At 41.7% G+C, this 19,025-nt stretch overlaps 1 protein-coding gene across 2 annotated transcripts in view; it reads right to left on the bottom strand.

Annotated features, from left to right (window-relative positions):
* Positions 1-19,025, bottom strand: part of PEX5L (peroxisomal biogenesis factor 5 like) — a 690,633-nt gene that overhangs the window by 354,396 nt on the left and 317,212 nt on the right. The gene's annotated exons all lie outside the window — the stretch shown is intronic.

Raw genomic sequence — 19,025 nt, 5'->3', positions numbered from 1 at the left:
TATCTGAGTATATAGTTTTGGGCACATGTTGAATGTCTCATCTATCATCCATGTTCAACATTGGCTTAGTTTTAATAAGTTCTCTGCTGTAGGAAATATAATATTGTTTTTCTTATTGTTAAGGTTGTCATTTAGCAGGAAGGGTTATTCATTATGTGTGGTGGTTAAGAGTTCGGGAATTAGGATATCTTGGTACCTTCTAGGGCGAGGAGGAGTACCACTGGCAACTTTTTTAGTTCATGCATTTGAGCGTTTCAAGGTAGGTCTAGCTGGCCCGTGATGTACTCAGTTACTTTAGGGAGTATATCTTTTATTATGTTACTAGTCGGCTCTTGAAAACTAGTGCTTGCCTCTCTTAAATCTTGTACATGCCTTACTTCGATTTCAGTGACAATTAATGGGTGGCTGCATTCTCTCACATTAATAACAACATCATTTTTTGTAGTAATATTTTGTACATTTCCAATAAATATTTTCAGTGCTTGTAATTTCTTGGCTGTTAGTGTAGTCAATGTGCAAGAGTAATGTTTTGTCTTTCTGTGATGTGGTGGGGAATTTTTTTTTTTTTTTTATTTGCAAAGATGTATTTGTTTGTAGGTAGTAGGGGCTGTGGAATTTTAGTTTTATATTTTGCATTTAAAAGGTGACTTGATTTTTAGTAAACTGCTATTTTATGCACTCTTTATGTGCTTTTTTACAGGTATTTGTTTACTTAGGGCCTTATTATGATGTCAAACGGAAAGCCTTCCGACAGCTCGTCGGAGTCTTTCCGCCCGACATCAGAGTTTTCTGTCCGACCGCCGTATTACAATACTGGCGGTCAGATAGGCTCACAGAGCCTGTCGGGCGGAGGGCGGATCGTAATCCTCCGCTATGAGGCCTAGGGGCACCTGTGGTTGTCCCCCCAAACATCCTGGCATCATGTGGCAGGCAATGCATGGTGCCTGCCACAAGTGCACTGATGTTTAAAAAGTGCATATTTCCTATTTTACCATTTCCGACATGATGTCGGTCGGACGACCGGCATTGTAATGGGGCCCTTAGTTTCTTGGTAGGTTTGTAGTTTGTAGATGGAATCGTAATTCTTCTTTAGTCACTAATGTTTATGACATAAAAAAAAATAGTGTTTGGTTAGTTTTTATTATATATTCAGCATGACCACTACCTGGACGTACTTTTTATTCTGTTATTGTGTGCTTTAACTAGTAGGGCCATTTGTATTTTGTATCTATGTGGATGTATATGGTGAGAACATAGCTACAAAATAGCAGAGTGCTTTACCATTGTGGGAGTGATAAATGGCACAGAAATAGTCTTTTGCAGGAGAGTTGAACTGCGGATGTGTGCATCAAGGAAGGAAGGGAAGAGGGGGGAATAGGGATGGGTGGCCGGTGAGAGGAGCAGCAGAAGCACGGGATGCTCAGTACAGACGAGAGTAAAGTTGGGGCAGAGGAGTCCAATATTTCGACCTATCTTATCTTTCTACTGATTACCAATAACTTAGCAAATTCAATATACCTTATTAATGATTCAATGAAGGCTTATTCAAAATGAGCCCAGTGAAATCCCATGCTTTAAAAGACCACACTCTGGTATGAAGCAGTGAACACAAAATCAGGAAATAGTGGTAAATCCAATTTTAGGTCTTAGTAAATTACATTTCAAGTTAATAAATCTTTGGTAAATCCAATTTTAGGTCTGAGTAAATTACATTTCAAGTTAATAAATCTTTGCAGTGCCAAGAAGCCCTGCAGCACACATCCAGGGAGTACATTGTAGGATATTGTTTGTGCATGAAGGGATACCTTACTGCACAACAATTATTGACCACAACGCAAACACACTTGCACTATAGTATAAGGGTGTCAGCGTTGGCACAAGGCAGCATAAAGTGTGCCAGCACAAGGAGAGAGAAGAACACTGACACATATTTGTTGATGTGGCACTGTTCTGCTCTCTCCCATTCATGCAATGCAGTACGGCAACTTTACTTGCTGCACTGCATTGTGTGCTGTATTTGTAAATCTGATCCATGAGGTGCATTTAACGTAATGCTCTGATCGGGCCAAGTCCTGGCTCAGATTTGTGATTTCAGAAAGGCAGACACCTATCGAGACAAGCCACAGGGTGCTTGATTATTCGCTGTCTCCCTTGGCAAATTAAGACTCCACATTGTTCTGTGACAGAACATTCTATTTTGTTCTGGCAGGCAGCCAAGTCATGCATTTGACATCTTGTCGTCAAGGAAACCTATTTACTGGCCTTAGGAGAATACACTTCCAGAAATTATGTGTACTGTACTAAAAATAAAAAACATTAGGCAATTAAACCATTGTCAGAAAGAACAAATTATACCAGATAATTGGTCTGTAACTAAATATGCGCCAGAGGTAATTATTACATTTACTTTAGACCATCTATAGACAGAGTTGTTGGAGTTTTATTTTTATGTCCTGCCATAAACTATTCCGGTGGGAAGCTAGAATCTGATATGGATCATGGTAATTTTATCTGGTGTGGTTGATGGCAAATCATTTGATGTATTTGATTGTACTAATGCCCATTAGGGGGTACTTTGCTTCCCCTATGTGGAGAATAAGTGGGGTAAATGGTGGGTGTCCAGCTATTTATTTCATTAAGATACAAAGGGCTGAGGGAAAGAGAAAGTGTGTGGTGTGCGTTGTAGGCAAAAGAGTCAGACTGAGGACCTTATTTAGATTTTGGCAGATCATACATGTAGCGGAATGCCCGTCCTCCAAAGTTCAAGTATATATTAGCCTATGGCACTTGTATTACAGATATCGGATATCTGGCAGAGGTGTGAGATATGCATGATAGACCTGCAGGAAAGGGAGAGTAGAGGTTTCACTCCTCTGGCTGCGGCATGCAGATCTGCCTGAAAACAGCAGAAGCTGTTACTTGCCTCGAAAAACTGCAGTGAACCATATAGAACTGGACAGTAATCCTGCTTGGTCATATGGAAATTTCCTGCTACTGCTGGAGAGTGCAGAATGTAGTAAAACAGAGAAAAACTTTGAAGTGTAGGACAAAATTAGAGGGGACTGTATGGCAGAATACAATCAAAAGGTAAATATTAATTAGCTATAAGACACATATACACACACACACAGACACATACACTGAAAAAACAAACGTTACATGGACGTTATAGCTAAGCCCATATTTCACTAGTTCAAAATCAGCGAAACTCAGCAGTTATAGTTACCTGAGCTAATTATAACTTCCTCCCCACAATGCACTGCTTATGGCCTCACATATTACATCACTCATGACATGGTCAGTGACATCACTGATAACATCGCTCATGAGATTACTGATGACATCATCCAGTGATTGTGAGTGTTTTCAAAACGTTTTTATGTTAAATGCATATACTAAGGTACCACAAACATTTAATTAGTATACTTTGTGTGAATCATTTTACTAACATAGCTTATGTGAGTGGTTGTCTGACTGTGTGTATCCGTGTGTAAGTGGGTGTCTGAGTGGATACTTGGGTGTGTGAGTGGGTGTCTGAGTGGCTGTATGGGAATATAAATGGATGTGCGAGTAGCTGTGTGGGTGACTTAGTGGCTGTATGAATGGCTGCATTAGTGAGTGAGTGGGTGTGTCTGTGGCTGTATGGGTGGGTGAACGGGTGGATGTGCGAGTGGCTGTATGGGTGGGTGGTTATGTCAGTAACAGTATGGGTGAGTGAGTAGGAGTCTGAATGATTGTATGAGTGAGTGACTGGGTGTGTAAGTGGCTGTTTGAGTGACAGTTTAGTTAAGTGAGTTGGTGAAGAGGGAGTGTCTGTGGGATTGGCTGTATGGGTGAGTGAGTGGCTGTGTGAGTGGTTGTATGGATGTGTGAACGGGTATGTAAATGGTTATGTGGGTGTGTGAGTGAATGCTTGTATGGGTGAGTGAGTGGCTCTGTTGAGAGGCTGTGTGGGTAAGTGAGTGGGTATGTGAGTGGCTGTATAGGTGAATAACTGGGCGTGACAGTATCTGTATGGGTGAGTGTGTGGCTGGGTGAGTAGCTGGGCTGTATGGGTGAGTAACTGGTTACATGATCAGGCTCTATGAGCTAGTGAGTAGGTGTGTGAGTGGCTCTATGGATAAGTGAGTGGTTGTGTAAGTACTTGTATGGGTTTGTGAATGGGTATGTGAGTGATTATGTGGGTGTGTGAGTGGGCGTATGAGAGGTTGTATGGGGTGTAATTGAGTGTGTGAGTGGTTCTGTAGAGGATGTCATCAGGGATGTCACTGACTATGTCATGAGTGATATAAGATGTGAGGCCATAACCAATGCATTGCAGGAGATGTAAGTTATAGTTAGCGCAGGTACCTATAACTGCTGAATTTTTTAACATAACCTGTAACCTTCATTTTTTTCAGTGAATTTCCAAGGTTATTTTAAATTCTATTTCCTAACTATAATGTCCCTATAACCTGTGTTTTTTTCAGTGGATTTGTAAGCTTTTTAAAATTTTATTTCCTAACTTTAACCACTAACCTTTGACACTGAGTGCATGAGTGTCCCAGTGGGTGTATGTGTGTCTGATAGGTTTGTGAGTGGTGTGATAGGAGCTGTAAGTGAGTATATGAGTTCTAAGTGGGTCTGTGAGTGGGTCTGAGAGGGTCAGTTAGTCAGTGTGAGTCTCTCTGAGTAGATCTGTGAATGGGTGAGAACGAGTATGAGTGATTCAGTAAGTAGGTGCATAAATGTCTGTGTCTGTTAGTGGGTGTACATGGCTGAGTATATATATATATATTATCTACTGGCGGTCGCCAGTAGATAGTTATAGTTACAACCTAGTTTCCATAGGAAATCTAAAAATTCTATTTTGAATAACTTTGGCGCCGGTTGACGAATCCTCGCGAAATTTTCAAAACTAATGGGGCGCTCCGCTCAGCTCCTACCCTGAAAGTCTCGGGGTGATTCGTCAAGCGGGGGCCGAGAAAAAGGGGTGGTCCCAAAACGCGTTTTCCCCATGCATTTTTCCATAGGACCTTTAGACACAGCTACAGCCCGAACGGCTGAACAGAGTTACTTGAAATTTGGCAGAGAGGTAGCCATAAGGTCAAGGAAGTGCCTTTTGCAGGTCTGGTGTAAATATGTTCAGTATTTCCTGAGAAAATAGCATTTAAAAGCATATCAATATCTATACGCGCGCACCGTGCGCGCACAGTGCGCGCACCCTGCCGGGCGCGAGCGCAATTCTGATTGGTTGTTAGATGTCGGTAAACATTCAAATCGGTCGAAACCAGGAAATGTTGGCCGCCATTTTGTCTCTCGCAGTCTGAGAGGGTGGAAAAAAAAGGTGGAGAACTTGAAAAGGGGGCAGAGTGGACAGTTCCTGACCCCCTAGCCTTGGTCAGGGGTCACAGAAGGACCCCCAAGGGAGAAAAAAACTATTATTTTTTCTTTAAAAATCACGAGGTGCGCGCACTGAGCGTGCACGGCACGGACTACGACCTGTGGGTGCACCGCGCGCCCACGGAGCGCGCACGGTGCGCGCACGGTGCGCGCACCTCGCGATTTAAAAAATAATAATAATAATTTCACGGTGCGCGCACGGTGAAAATCCTGAAAAAAAATAATAATAAATAAATAACTTAGCATTTAAAAAACCGTACAAATTCACTGAAAAAACCATAGGTTTCACACACGTTATAGTTACGAATTAGCATTTAAAAAAACCTTGCAAATTCACTTAAAAAACCATAGCTTTCACACATGTTATAGTTAGCTGGACATTTCACTCGTAAAAAACCAATGAAATTCCCCCGTTATAGTTACTGCAGGCAACTATAACTCACTTGACCGCAATCCTCTGCTGATGACATCAGATATTACATCACTGATGACATATGTGTCTTTATGAAAAATAAATATTTGTAATATATGTATAGCTAAAGATTAATGGAAGAAGACATGGGTAAATAAGTGTCTAAATACAGTGACGTAATATCTGACGTCATCAGCAGAGGATTGCGGTCGCGTGAGTTATAGTTGCCTGCAGTAACTATAACGGGGGAATTTCATTGGTTTTTTACGAGTGAAATGTCCAGCTAACTATAACATATGTGAAACCTATGGTTTTTTAAGTGAATATATATATATATATATATATACATAGCAGTGTCAGACTCTACTGGGAAGTTATAGTTAGGGCAGCTGTTGCATAGGAAAGCGTTTTATGTGTTGCTAACAACTTTGGCCCCATGTGACAAATCTTTGCGAACTCTCCAAAAAGGTCCTACTTTTTTACTAGTTTGGCATGGAAAGTTTGGGGGTTATCCATCAAGCAGGGACAGAGGGAAAAGGGCTCTCCCAAAACACAAAATCCCCATGCATTTTCTATAGACTTCTTTAAGCCTGATTGGCTGCTAGCAACATTTGAAAAATGTTGCTGGTAGCCATTACAGGACTCAGGGACTTAGTCCCCTGTCATGAAGTTTGATAAATATAAAGGTGTAAGGAGGCAGTGTAGGCATATCCTGCCTGCTAGGCCCCATGGGGAAAGCCCAGAGGGACTCTGATGCCAACATTGTAAAAGAAAATAACAGCAATGTTTGCCCCTCCGGGGGATTATATAAAAACAAAAATAAAATGGCAGCCCCGGTGACATTGGTAAACTAATGGGCGAGGAGCAGGCAGCCACTCTCCTCAGAGCATTATAGGCCCCAGGGGCCCCACCCTCAGGGCCGCATTTCATAAGGGGAGGGGTACGTGCAACACCCCCTTCACAAGCCATTATGCACCCTGAGGAGCACACCACCGGGCCACAAGTACCAAAAAGGGGAGGGGCCACGTGAACCTTTAAAAGGCCCTGTGGACCCCATTCCGCAGGGCTGCTGCTACAGAAAAAAGGGAGGGGGCCACGCGGCCTCCACTCGAGTCATTAATGGCCCCAGGGACCCCATCCACTGGGGCCTGCTCACTTGCTGTGTCATGGGGAGCTCACCCCCGGACACAGCAGTTTCCCTGTCTCCAACGACAGGGGCAGGGAAACTTGTGTTTGCTCCCACCTGGCAAGAGCATTTTTAAAACTCCTGTCAAACGGGAACAAACACAAAGTCTGCTCCCAGCAGGTGGGAGCTTAAAAAAGGCCCCCACCAGCTGGGAACAGACTTTTCATCTGTTTGATCTGATGCGGGCACGGAAACAAATTATGGCCCTGGGGGATGGGTTCCCCTGGGCCTTTTAACAGCTCAGGGAGGGAGGCCACGCAGTCCCCCCTTCCCTTTAAAAAAAGTCACCAAATCACCTACAAGTTACGCCCTTTTGGCCCTACCCCTTCCACATTAGTAGCATGCAATGGTGTTCCCGCTATTTTCTAGGCTGATGAACAGTGTTTTTTCTACAATTGCACATTGAAAAACGATCTGAAATCCTTGATGGAGGTGAATGCATTGTTGATTTACTAGAGCACATACTCTTCTGTAGTGACTGTCCACGACGAGTGGGTTCTTTCATCTCATATTCTGGCCTGAGGGCAGGGACCAAGGTTCTCTCTTTTAATTGTTGCTGAGCATGCAAAGGCACCAAATCAGCTACAAGCTCCACCTGTTTGCCCCCGCCCCTTCCACGTTACTAGTAAGCAATGCTGCTGGCTCTGGGTGTGCTGGCCACACTCTATGAAGCTGAGAAAAGGGCAGAAAAATAACCAGATTAGAACTCTTAGTACCCAAAACAACTGATAACTGTAAAAAGAAAAACAAAGGGGGACCGGCAAGAATGATAACTCGTATTAATGCAAAGTCTTCCCAGGTAGTCCAGGTGTTTAGAAAGAACTGGCATATCCTTCAAACGGATCATGTATTAGGAAAGATCATTCCTACTCAGCCATTGATCACATACAAATGCTGTAAATCGATCAATGACCATTTTGTACACAGCCATTATCGTTCAAACCCTTTGAAAAGAGAAAGTGTTACGGCTTTTTTCCTTGCAGGAAATGCAAAGCTTTTAAATATAGTTAGAAAGTGATTAACTATATAGCACTACAGAGAAGGGACCTAAATCGGTTAGAAGTATCAATTGGCTATTAAATTGTAATTCAGAGTTTTCTGTTTATTGTCTTGAATGCCCATGTCCTAAGCGCTATGTGGGAAGTACCATTCATCCTGCCAAAAAACGAATTCTTGAACATATGCGTGCTATCGCTAAAAATAATGCCACTTATCCAGTAGCCCGTAATTTTGAAAGTACCCACAACAGCAATCGTGACCTTTTAAGATTCTTCTGCATTGATCAGATCCCCAAAAATGAAAGAGGGGGGGACAGGGCCAGAAATTTATGAGCATTAGAATCTAAGTATATTATTGACCTACGAACAAAGGCCCCAATGGGTCTCAATAATGATGAGGAATTATGGGTTCATCTTGAGTAACATACATTGTCACTAATCTGATCATATTATTCCTTGATTCTATCCTCTGTTGGGTATGACACTATGCCGCCCTCCCACTGTAATTTGTATGCTTCCCATGGGGGTATTTAATATACTAATCGTGACATATATATTCGATTTTCATCTATCCCAGTACCAAATGGCCCATACAGGGCATAATTATTAGGGGTACATGAACTCACAGTGCACACTTTAGAGACTATATGCATTTATATGTAATTAGATATATTTATGCCTCTTCTCGCTTTTCGGTGCCACACCTTATATTTGCCCATTCAGGGCTATATTGCATTTGAACTAGGGAGACTGCCGAAAACCATTTAGAAAAATTATTATAATTAAAATTAACTTTGTCAGAATGAGATATATATGCCATGAATTATTCCCAGTAGAGTCTGACACTGCGATATATATATATTCTCACCTTGATATCAAGGAGTTAATGAATGCCAATATTTCCATACTTGTTTTTTTAACAGGAAAGCCTCTAGTAGTAGAATACGTAGTGTGGATAGTGCCCCTTGTTTCAGACCTTCCTGTAGTCATAACTATGTACCCTTCAAAGCAGTTCACCACTTGCACCAAGTCATATAATTAAAATTAATAAAAATATATATACTATCATTGTATAAACTATTGCATGCAGGGGAGATGCTTAGTTAGTGAAATTTGGGGACTGTGAGCCTCAAACTCCCCAACTAAAAAAAGAGGTGGACTGCAGGGTGGAGGGGTGAGATGCCCAAGGCTCTGGATGGGTTGCTCTCATGAATCGGAGCGTCAGTACTATTTTGAACTAGGTGGGCCTCCGTCTACAGTGGAATGGTGTGCAAGAACAATGTGTTGGAATGCTACCCAGAGCAACTGCCACTGGTTAGGCTATTTGCAAGCATTCATCTCATCACCTTTTGGGTGTTTGATTGCCAGTGGTATGTCTGGAATTCAGAGACTGGCACAGCTTTCCTAGCCTACTACTGCAATGTTTGTAAATTCCAAAAAGTTGCAAATTTGCACCCAATCAAGAACTACTTCTATGGGTATAGATTTACTACTATTTTTGGTAACCCAGTCACCATATATATTTAAGTTTGTGCTACAGAAAATAAACAAGACAAGTTAAAAGTTCATAATGAAATAAGAACAGTGAGAAAAACTGACATAGCAGACCCGAGTCAGGGCCCACAGACCCAACTACCAAGACACAAATGCATTTGAGGGGGTATCACATGCCATACATATGAAGCTGTGCCCCTAGCCATCATACCCGGGCCTTGCAGTTCTCCCTGGGAACTCATGTCATGTACAACACAATAGCTTTGACTTCCTACCCCGGGAATCACCTATTCTAAATGTATTTTCCTCACATGCTCTCCTATGCGTCTCTGCTACTATGCGCTTTGACAATAGAGTTGTCATATTGGTGCATGCAGGCAGTGCTGCCTGTTTCCAGTCCTTACTTTTTACAAATCATTTTATCAACTGACTGATGGCCTATGTACTAAACTCAAGTCACAAATAGAGGTGGGCATGCTAACAAATTAATAGGGCAATTGGCTGATCCAAAGCTGAGCCAAGGGCCTGGCTTGGCTGTAAGGGTCCATGCACAAGCCAAGCCATGAAAACGGTTAGCATGTATATCATGCAACAAACTCGATGTAAAAATATGATACAATCACTTCGAAATTCAAAAAGATGTACTTCTTTTAACATGTGGAAGTTTCACCTTAGTACATCAGATTATATCACTGCATAGACAGACATTTATTAAAAGTTATAGTTTTTAAACATGAACTCAGAAACATTTATGACTTGCCCCCAACAACTATGCGATTAGTGAACTAAGAGGCAAATCTGAAGTAATGTATACGCTAAACGTGGTCTACATTCTCAATATTATTTACGGAGCAACATTACAGGGTATTAAATCAAACAAAATAAGTTATTGTGCAGCTCACATTCTGAACTAAAGTATCCAAAATTTCTCTCATAAGTGATTTGTGAAATAAAATGTTTGCTAGGATCACACTATTTGGACAAGCAGGAAACCTTGCATATATTCCCGGTTATCTGGTTTCAGATTTTGAAATTCAGCCACCAGATGTAGTTCTCTGTGCCTCTCTTCCCCCTGTTTTACATCAAAGATCATTGTTATGGTTTTTATTCTTGGACCACGACAGAAAAAGCCTATGCAGTCATAGCAGACTCGACTCAGGGCCCCCAGACCCAACTACCAAGCCAAGAATGAATTTAATTATGGGGATGGGGTGTCACACCACAAACACCTCCCTAATTACTAGTCATTTTGGATGTTTTAGAGCACTCTATTTAGGAGTCCATGATGACTGTACATTCGGTGAAGCGTCATATAGCTTCTCTTAAGAGCCATGTCTTTTCTTTCAGTACAGTCCCTCTGGCTTGGTTGAAATGACAGTAGCGAGAGGTGGGAGGGCAGGGGTGGACGGTAGGTCCACAGTGATAAAGCCACTGTTTTGCTGCAATTCCAATTGAGTGGTGTACAAATGTTTATTATGTATGCTAAATCTAACTTGTATCCAGATTATTCACTTAACTATAGTTTAACTTAAAAACCTTTGTCCTTGCAACTTTGAAACTGGATGGATGTTGTCAATTTGTTTTTTCTTGAAAAAACTAAAAAGAGGTGCAACATTCCTGATTTTAACAAGAAAACCCACATACAGAAAATCACTCTATTCGCAGAAATGAATCCTTTCATTTCTGCGAATAGAGTGATTTTTACCCCCAAGTTTGAGAGAGAAAAAGCCTTGTTACTTTTCACTCTCCTATATCCAATTCCGTTGTGAAAAGGAATAAACTAGTTTTCATGAAAAAGATCAGTGTATGGCAGTGTATTGTATAAAACTGAGGGTTCACAAACGCAACAAAACACTTTCTATGAGTGTTCTCAAATCAAAATGCATCTATTTTCATTGAAGTTCAGATGTATTTCCAATCTGCCCCTACTCTGGAAACTAGTCACGTTTTGAACTTTTGATTAGCAGACACTGGACTACTTTGAGCGGTAGAGTCATTTTGTAATAATATGCTGTGGAATGCAAATTCAAAATTAATTGGCTGCAGCATCCAAACAGATCAGTCACAACTAGGACACATAATACATAGAGCACAGGGAGTTTGATCACATTTAACAGCCTGTGCATTAATAAGGGTTTGTTCATCAGCTGAAACATTTCCATGATTCTTTAATATTTTTGAGCAGGCATAAAAGGATTAAGCCTTCATCTATTCTTCCTTAGATAAACATAGCAACAACTGCTGTCACCAAGTCTCTAATTAAGTGGATTTCTCCAAAGAGTAGGAATAATTAAGATTTACTTCAACATTAACCCACTGTCTTAGAAACAGTTGCCTTTCTTTGAATCTGCTGCAAATCAAACAAAACTAGCACCAGATTAAAGAGTATTAACATCCCTGCTATGTTACTCTGCTGGTTGGTCGTTCCTGGCATGTTGTACAAGACAGTGATCATAGTGCACCTTTGACTGAACATTATTACCAGGTTATGCATTTGCAATGCAATTTGCATTTGGAATGATAAGCATTTAAATATTTGTTTCACAAAATATTGAATTGCAAAGAGCAAATCATAATGACCCCATTATTTCAGACATTCATGTAATTATGAGAATAGATAATTCAATAATGTTGAGATAACATATGTCTTCTGTTAATGTTATTTACTTTTCATCCATACAGACCTTCCCTTTCTATCTTGTTCAATCCAAGTCATAATCGGTGGTGGGAGGGGGTATGTGTGCCCATTTCCCTGCAATTTTATTTTACTTGACATTTATATATTAATGAATTCTAAAATACATTTCTTTTGTATTAAGTATTACTTTATGTGTACTCTTTATTTCTAATTGCTATGTAGGCAATATGCATTTCTTACTCAGTTATCTAACCATTACTTATATATATACTTGTAGAATGCTTTGCCTTCCCAGTACTCAAGGTGTAGAAAGAAAGCATGGCACAATCTTTTAATTTCCCTACTATTCATATATTTTGGTGCTTACTCAGTCTTATGGGCTCACATCACAAGTCAGCTAGAGCGGTGTCCCTGGGGACGGTGGTATAATATCCCGGTTGATTATAAGTGGCTCACTGTGGTGTCATGTAAAGAAACACATCTAAGAAATGTATTTTGGGTTAATCTGGATTAAAAACTAAAATACCAATCCTTAGGCTTGTGCATATTCTAATATCTCATTCTCAGTCCTGCTTACCCTGTCTCCTCTAACAAAATGATGTCGAGGACGATATTGAAATGTGTGACTCCTTACACACCATTAACCCCTTCAGTGCCCCGCCCTTTCCCCCTCCTGTGCCGGGCGTTACATTAGCGGGCGGGGTTCATGACGAGATAGTCTCGTCATGGGCACAGCGCAACCGTGCTCCATGACGAGACTATCTCGTCATGGGCACAGAAGAGGTTAAGGTGTCTTTTGTACAAACTAAATAAGGTTTGCCAGAATGAATTAATCTAATTGCGACTCAAGTTCTTACTGCAGCACTTGAGATTCCTTTCTGATGCAAAAAGGCCTGTGGTGAGAAGGCAAAGCATTAGACTGCCCCTTGTTATGCATATTGTTTTAAATATGTGAACAAGAGAAATGATGGTTCATAATACCCTGTCCAGTTCTGAAGAAGATAATTTCCTTTAATGAAATTAATGTATCACAGAAAAGGCTGAGACATGTTTCACGACTACCATGTTGCCTCTTCGGGGCCACAATCTTATCAGAATCACTACAGTAGCATGATGTAGATCATTCCATTGTTACGGATTCTCATTTTGAAATCTGTGGGTGGATATTTTCTGGCCTTAAACCATACAATCTAATCAAGGACTTATGAAATCACTATTGCCCTAAGGAATACAAAAATTACATACCAACGGAATAACTGACTTGGGTGATCCTAGAATAGCACCACAACTGGTTGTGAAAACGAATGAATTGTCCTATTGTGTTTTAAATATATGTAGGGGTAGATTAACAGTATGAATAACAACCAGTCTACTTATCTCATTGAACCAGGTATAAATATCAAACATCAGCATTAGCAAAGTCTGTAAGCACCTTAGGGCTATGAAGGACCATCTCAAAACATGTGCATTAGGTCTGTCCCTCTTCATGAGCGGACATTCTCTCTGAGGGTCCCCCAGAGTCCCACATTGTCATTAGCACTATTTAATATTTATCTGGCCTTCCTATGCAAAATTCTGCACAATATTCCAGTATATGGCTAGTTCCATGCTAATGACACCCAGATAATTGTTTAGAAGGTCATCTTCATCTGACATTGTCCATAATTATATAACATATGTAAACTAATCGCTTATCAAACATATAGACGTTCTATTAAAAAATCCTCTTTGATCTGATTGAGTTGAATAGCCTGGTATGGCTCCAGTTTGCTGATACCATTATATAAAATCCAGCTTTTTTGGAGGCTAATCTCCAATTCTTTTAGATCTTGGATTTATATCTGGCATTTGGATTATAGAACAGCCAGGGCAACCTTCTGCTGCACGTGCTCTGCCTTAACCATTAATTTTTTTGTGTGGAATTTACCATTTTTAGCACTTCTGCGAAATACAACTTTGGGACATAAGTTTAAAGGAGGTATTTTCTTCACTCGCATCTATAAAAACTGATAATATGTGCTCATACACCCATGTTTGGTGCCACTGGCTGAAGACAGTTGTGTAAAGGACATGAGAAGTAATTTTCCATGTGTCACACTTTGGTATGTCAACAGTAAAGGTGTGAAAACATTTCCGTGCTCATCAATGATGTCATTTGAGATGTCACCAGTGATGTCACTGATGTAATATGTGAGGTCATAAGCAGTGCATTGTGGGGGAGCAAGTTATAGTTAGCTCAGCTTACTATAACTGCTGAATTTCTCTGGCTTTGTATGTGTGAAATGTCAGCCTAACCATAACGTCCCTGTAACCTTTGTTTTTTTAAGTGAATTTCTATGGTTTTTCAAAATCTGTTTCCTAACTATAACATCCTTGTAACCTTTGTTTTTTTCAGTGAATTTCTACGTTTTTTAAATTCTTTTTCATAACTATAACGTCCTTGTATTGTTTTCTATAATTATATGTTGAGCAAGTCTCTGAGTGGGTCTGTGGGTGTGTGTGTGAGTGACTCTATGGATGTGTGAGTGTCTGAGTGGGTCTGTGAGTGGGAGTATGAGTGTCTCAATGGATCTGTGAGTGAGAGCATAAGTCTCTGAGTGGGTGAGTGAATAGGTGCATTCATGTGTGTCTTATTGGGTCTGTGACTGGGAGAGCGAGTGTTTGTGAGTTTATGCATGACTTTTTGAGTGGGTGAGTGAGTGGGTGCATGTATAGTAAGTCTGTGAGTGGGTGTGTGAGTCTCTGAGTGTATGAGTGAGTGACTGAGTGACTGAGTGGATAAGTATCTAAGAGGGTCTGTGACTGAGTATGTGAGTGACTGTATGGGTATGTGAGTGGGTGTATATGTGTCTGAGTGGATCTATGAGTGGGTGTATGAGTGTCTCAGTGGGTCTGTCAGTGGGTGTGTGACTGTCTCACTGGGTCTGTGAGTACATATGTGAATGGGTCTGCAAGTGGGTGCGTGAGTCTCTGAGTGGGTCTGTAAGTAGGTGCATATATGAGTGGGTCTGTGAGTGGGTGCAGGAGTGCCCAGGTGGGTCTGTGAGTGGGTGTAAGAGACTCTAAGGAGGTATGAGACTGTGCGCATAAGTCTAGGGGTGGGTCTTTAAGTAGGTGCATGAGTCTCTGAGTAGGTCTGAACATGGGTGCATCACTTTCCGAGTGAGTCTGTAAGTGGGTCTATGAGTACCTGAATGGGTACATGAGTGGGTGCATGAGTATCTGAGTGAGTTTGTGAGTGCATACATGAGTCTGAGACTATGACCAGTGAGGGTGTATATATAGATAAGTTGTTTTTTATATTTCCACCAATATTCGCGATTACGTCATGATAAACGCGACGTCCCCACAATGTACATGTGGAGCCATGCTGGCGGTCATGGCGCCATCGCGAATATGGCGTGTTATTGTAAAAATCCATTTTGGACACATAATTTGTGTCATTAACAGCCCCATTTCTCAAGCATGGGTTCAGAGTACCTGCATCCTGACTCCTTATGTTAGCTTTCACAGAAATCTTAAGCCCTGGAAACTGTTCTCAATTGAATAACTGGTGGCCGCAACTGTTCAGGTTGAGCCTAGCCAACCAGAGCATTCATATTGGCGTGCCCCTTGCGACCTATCATGATGTTGCCGCAAAATATCCTTGACCATCGCAAAATAGCCACAAAATATCCACAGCCACTATATTGTTTGGTTTTAATTTCACAAAAACTACTGAACGGATTTGCACCAAATAATAAAAAGCAAAATCTGCGTGACAACATCTACCTTTTTGCTAAATTTGGTGTAATTCCGTCCAGCAGTTCTGGCTGTAGATTTGACAACGCGTTCCTATGGGAATTAACAGTACAAACGCACCTTTAATTCACACTTCTATTTCTCTGTCCCTACTGTACAGATCACGCCCAAACTTTCCAATACACATAGAACCTACTTTGACACTTTTCGGGGAAATTTCATGAAGATTGGTCAATGGACACTAAAGTTATAGGCAATTAAAAAATGCTTTTCCTGTGGAAACTAGATCCTAACTATAACTACCTAATGGCGACGGGCAGTAGGTAATATCTATCTATCTATCTATCTATCTATCTATCTATCTATCTATCTATCTATCTATCTATCTATCTATCTATCTATCTATCTATCTATCTGTCTGTCTGTCTGTCTGTCTGTCTGTCTGTCTGTCTGTCTGTCTGTCTGTCTGTCTGTCTGTCTGTCTATCTATCTATCTATCTATCTATCTATCTATCTATCTATCTCACTCTCTCTCTCTCTCTCTCAGATTTGGCCACATTTAGCTGCAATATAATTAACGGCCATCCACTCCGATGACTGTTAGATCCTGTCAAAATCTTTCCGCGTCCTGGCTAGGGTTGTTAGAGAAGGCAATCACCAGCTGGGTGTCATCTGCGTACGACACCAGGGAGATGCTCTGGGCTTTGGCCAGCAGAGCCAATGGTCTCACATAGACATTGAATAAGGTAGGGCTTAATGCTGACCCCTGGGGCACCCCACAGCGCAATGGGTCAGTGCAGAAGTGGAAAGGAGGAGCATCTAGGAAGGATGAAAACCAGGAGAGGGTTTTGCCTTTGACACCTATCTCCTCCAGACATAGGAGCAGGATCTCATGGAAGACCATGTCAAAGGCCACACTCAAATCCAGCAGAATTAATGCAGTAGTTCTGCCTGCACCCAAGGAGGTCCGTAGCTGTTCTGTGACTGCCAGCAAAGCGGACTCATGCTATGCCGAGGCCGGAACCCGTTTTGAGATATGTCTAGTATTGAGTTTGCTTCCAGGTAATGAGTTAAGATTGAATTGACATATGATTCTGTGATTTTGGACGGGAATGGGAGCAGCGAGATAGGTCGGAAGTTTTCTGGCTGGGAGACATTTAGTGTTGGTTTTTTCAATAGGGGAGCTACCTTGGCGTGCTTCCAGGGCTTAGGGACCACTGCCGAGGATAGAGATAGATTAATTAGCTCCAAGCATTTAGGCAAGAGACATTGTTGATATTTCCTGAAGGCATCGGGTTTCATGGGGTCGTCTTGGGACCCTAATTTCACTTTGACAAACAGTGCTTCCATAGCTTGATGGGAGATAGGGGGGAGCAATGCGAGCGAATAGGTCTCAGAGCTCGCCGACATGTTCCATTCTGTGCCCCGGGGAGGTATCACCTGGGTGGAAGCTGCTGTAAATGTGTTCTACCTTCTCCAGAAAGAATTTAGCCAGTACTTCGCATTGGAGAGTGGAAGATATGGTACTGTCTGAGGCCGAGGGGGGCTTTAGAGGGTCCTTCAAAAGAGAAAAGATGGTTTTAGTAGGGTTATTGCTTGTGGTTATCAGGTTCGTGTAGTGTGCTGCCCTTGTCTTGGCTGGGGTCAGAGATTCATTAAACCAGACGTTGGCCCATGTGCTTTTAGGGTGCGTGAGTTTGAACGGGATACATGTGTCCAAAGCTTGGGTAACTGACCCCCAAAGTGCACATGGGCCTCTTCCATATTGGCGGACCTTTCTGGGAGCTGAGTGCTTAAGGCGGCCAGGAAGGCAGCATGATCCAGTTTATGCCAGGGGCATTTGAGTGAGGGATTGCAGTGTAGCTGTAGTTTGGGGCCAGCTGGCGATAGCCGCATGTGAATGAGAAAGTGATCTGTCCAAGGCATAGGTAAGGGTGCCAGCACCTCCAGGGACTGAAGATTTGAAAAAATCGGGTCAAGGAGATGGCCAGCAATGTGTGTGGATCCTGTGACCAGTTGGACCAACTGGCAAGCTGCCATGTCCCAGAGAAAGCTGTGAATATCCGGCGGCTCCTGCAGCTCTAGGTGGGGATTCAGATCATCCATAATATTGAAGTTAGCTATCTGAAGAGCCAATGAGGTGATGGCATTGGCTAGGGCTTCTCTAAAGGTGTTTGATGGGCCCGGTAGGCGGTAGATCAGTAGCCCAGAGAGCAGAAAGTTAGCTGTCAACGCACTTTCACTGTTGGCGATGTCTTTGGGGACGAGGTTACAGGTATAGATACCTTTGTGTATAATTACGATGCCTCCCCCTCTACCCGTCTCTCTATTTAGGCAGCTCATTACATATCCCACTGGAAGGGCCAGGGCTGGTATAGTCACAGAATCCTCAGAGAGCAAGGTCTCTGTTAAAAATAAGACCTCAGGCGATTGATCCTGAAGGAGATCAAACACCTCAGCGTGATGTTTAATCAAAGAGCGGCAGTTTAGGCTGAGAATAGTATAGGTCTTGGTGTTAGGGTCAGAGTCTATAGTGCCCAGGCGGGAGTTAAACTTAAGTTTGTCTTAAGTTTAGCTTAAGACCAAAACTTAAGATTAACTGAGACAAAATCCTAACTTTAGTACTTCTAAATGCCTTCTGTGAATACCGAAAGTTGTAAAGTTAGGATTTTGTCTCAGATTACTTTAGTGAATCGGGCCCATAGACTGTGAAATTAGAGTTCAATGAAGTTGGTGTCTTGATGGATGTGAATGGAGATGTACATTATTCTGTCTCAATTAGGATAATAGCTAATGCCATATACTGTGGATTTCCTCTCTGCCTCCTATCTCTGTGGATTTTATCTATGGTCACACATTGAATTTTTAGAAACTATCAGTGTTCTGCTCATTTTGACTTTATGTCCTGCTATGGGTTTATTGTCATCACAGATAACTTCTTCTTCCATAACCCCATTACAGTCTCCTCCCTTGTAAACACTGAGAAAAAAAACAGGAGCATCAGCAGAAGAGCAATTGCTCGAGCTACATGAAAATGGAAGGGGCAAAATGCTTTAAACAATATACTTCGATAAACCATTTTGAATATTGAAATCTAGCGAAAGATTCATAAAACAGAGGATTCAAGCCAATTCAACAATGTTCACATATTGGTCCTTTGAGGGCACACACTCT

Source organism: Triturus cristatus, chromosome 11 (genome assembly GCF_964204655.1).
Source record: "Triturus cristatus chromosome 11, aTriCri1.1, whole genome shotgun sequence".
Taxonomy (NCBI): domain Eukaryota; kingdom Metazoa; phylum Chordata; class Amphibia; order Caudata; family Salamandridae; genus Triturus; species Triturus cristatus.
This window is presented reverse-complemented; position numbering and strand designations above follow the sequence as displayed.